The sequence below is a fragment of the Physeter macrocephalus genome, chromosome 16 (genome assembly GCF_002837175.3).
Source record: "Physeter macrocephalus isolate SW-GA chromosome 16, ASM283717v5, whole genome shotgun sequence".
Classification (NCBI taxonomy): domain Eukaryota; kingdom Metazoa; phylum Chordata; class Mammalia; order Artiodactyla; family Physeteridae; genus Physeter; species Physeter macrocephalus.
The window spans coordinates 22,093,387-22,096,420 of NC_041229.1; the positions used below are offsets into that span (position 1 = coordinate 22,093,387).

Here is a 3,034-nt window from a genome sequence, read left to right on the forward strand (position 1 = left end):
GCCAACCCCAGTCCTCTCCCTGTGATCCGACAGAAGCCCGAGCCTCAGCTCCCAGGCCCCGCCCGCCCTGGCGGGTGAGCAGACAAGCCTCTTGGGCTGGTGAGTGCTGGTCGGCACTGATCCTCTGTGCGGGAATCTCTCCCCTCTGCCCTGTGCACCCCTGTTGCTGAGCTCTCCTTCATGGCTCCAAAGTTTCCCCCCTCTGGCACCTGCAGTCTCCACCCACGAAGGGGCTTCCTAGTGTGTGGAAACCTTTCCTCCTTCACAGCTTCCTCCCACTGGTGCAGGTCCCGTCCCTATTCTTTTGTCCCTCCATGGCTCCAAAGTTTCCCCCCTCTGGCACCTGCAGTCTCCACCCACGAAGGGGCTTCCTAGTGTGTGGAAACCTTTCCTCCTTCACAGCTTCCTCCCACTGGTGCAGGTCCCGTCCCTATTCTTTTGTCTTCTGATTTTCTTTTTTCTTTTGCCCTACCCAGGTACGTGGGGAGTTTCTTGCCCTTTTGGGAGGTCTGAGGTCTTCTGCCAGCGTTCAGTAGGTGTTCTGTAGGAGTTGTTACACATGTAGATGTATTTCTGATGTATTTGTGGGGAGTAAGGTAATCTCCACATCTTACTCTTCTGCCATCTTGAAGCTCCTCCTCCTGGTTGTGTTTTAATTCATGTATCTGGGCCTTTCATACCAGTGACTCTCCATCTGTTACTTCTTTATTTGCATCTCCTCTTGGCCACTAGTACATAACCTCAAGTTATTTTTCTGAGCAGAGTATATGGGTTGTACACCTGAAAATTTGCATATTTGATTTTCCTGTTATCTCTATATGAAAGGACATTTTACTGAGTTATAGAACTCTGTATTATGTTCTATACTGTGTTATGTTCATTACTGACTCAGTGTTATAGCTATTTCCCTTAAAAATTAATTATTCCCTTTTCTTTTGGCATTTAATATTGCAAAGAAGCTGTCTGACTCCAGTCTGTTTTTTAAAATAATTTTTCCTCATAGATAACCTGGAGGACTGGATGTTGTTGGATAATGTTATCAATTCAATCATTCAGTAGCCTGAATAGGGTAGGGAGGGAACGGGGGTCACATGTGGGTCAGGAAGGGGGGAAATCTATACGTTTGTCTCAGAAGTTTTGTTTTCACTCTTTGCTGAAATTATTGTACCTGAGGCCAGATAGTTTACATTTGGCATTTTGTTTAGACCGACCACTAACTCCAAGTACACAAGGTGGGTATAGCTTTCTCTAGGATCTTCCCCAGAGACTTTACCCTCCAGACTGGGAGAATGACTTGTCCTTTTGGAGGGCTGTCCCTCTACAACGTTCCCAATTATTTCTATTGTAATTTGGGAATGCGTTTTAATGTATCGGGAGGAAATGGCCAGGAAGGTAAAATTTTGGACGAGAGAAAGCTTGGAGTGAGTTTCATGGGCCTCCCTGCTCCATATACACTGCAGTTAGGGCCAGTACAAATGTGCCTCCACAAGGAGTGGCCTCCATCTTTCTCACGGTCCTTCCTGCTCTGTCAGAGTGGGATTGAGGGTCCTGCCTCCTTCCGCATTTCAGGAAATGTTTCTCCAGGTCAAAATGCGTTCACTCTGCTATCGAGAACCCAGGCGCAGCAAACTGAGTTGCTGCACAGTTTTCTGCTCTACCCAGGGCTTGCTTTTCCCACCTGCCCCAGCCTCTGAATCCACAGATCCATCCATTGCTGCACTCACCTCTTGCCCTCATCCCTCATTATTAGGGATTGTTAGTGAAACTTGTCAAGATTTGCTTTACTCTCTTCCTGTAACACTGTACTTCCAGGGAAAACTGAATTGGTTTTTAGTGAGATCTTTTGATCCTGTTTATCCTTTTACCTTATAGGTCAGTTAATCTTCCTTGTTTGTTGACAATATGCCTTACTTTCTATACTGAGGAATTGTTTCCTATATTTTACTTTTATGATTTTGTCTGTGTCTGGGAAGAGATTTGAAACTAGTTGTTCCACTGTTACCTTCCCTAGAATTTAAAAGATTAAGAAGAATTTTTACATAAATTGCAGTTCATCTCCTTCTTAAGAATAAGAAAGATTTCTTTGAAAATTCTTCTCAGCATGTGGCTTAGTGCATTCATTTTCAATTGATTTATATTAGCTTTCTTTAGACATGCCCCCTTCCCCAATTTGGGAGTACTTGGTTTTTATTTTTTGGAATAGTATTTTATTGGTAAGTATATGATCTCAGTGACAATAATAAATTCACTTGAACAGGAGACAATAAGCAAGTGAAAGAATAAATGGTTGCTAATCATTGTAAAATCTGTGGCCATTAAGGACTTCAGGTAGAAATCCAAATCACTCAGAGGCCAAATCTTAAAGAAGACACATCCTCCTATTAGTCCACATGGAATAGGTCCAAAGTACCTGAAATCTGTAGAGTTGTGTAGATTACCACCTTCTAACCAAACATGATCCATTGGCACATAATTATAGCTTTTAAAGAAACCTGATGGACTATTGCTGAGGATTTTGTCTCCTTTCAAACCAATTACTCTTTTACAAATATTTGATTTTGGATCACTTGGGCTTTTTGCAATCACAGTGTCACCTTTTTGGATGTCATAAAAATGTCAATTAAGATTCTCTGCAAATTTGCAAATATTTTAACATCTGAATTTTGAATTGTAGGCTCCATTGATAGCCCAGAATACATGACAGCACCACCAACATGTTCAAAAACACAATGAGCTACACAGTTATACTGAACAGTATAGCCAACAAGTTGAAGGGTTTCTCCCAGAAGACCATGAAGCAGAGACTTCATGTAGACTCTGCCACCATTGGCCATAACTCTATTCTGCAATACATTAAATTTTTCAAGTAGTTGCAGGGCTTCTAAAAATAAACATCTAAAGCATGTCTCAAAACATATACGGGTGATGTGTAGTTTCAGGATTTCTCTGCCCCCAAAGAAGCCCAGGAGGCTCTCATCCAGGACTCAGGTGGTCCTTTCTTAGGAGGCTTGTCCTCCACAATGCTCTAACCATG

At 42.6% G+C, this 3,034-nt stretch overlaps 1 pseudogene; it reads right to left on the minus strand.

Annotated features, from left to right (window-relative positions):
• Window positions 1–2,290: 2,290 nt before the first annotated feature.
• LOC102991027 (mitochondrial inner membrane protease subunit 1-like) lies at window positions 2,291–2,834 on the minus strand (annotated as a pseudogene).
• Window positions 2,835–3,034: the final 200 nt, after the last annotated feature.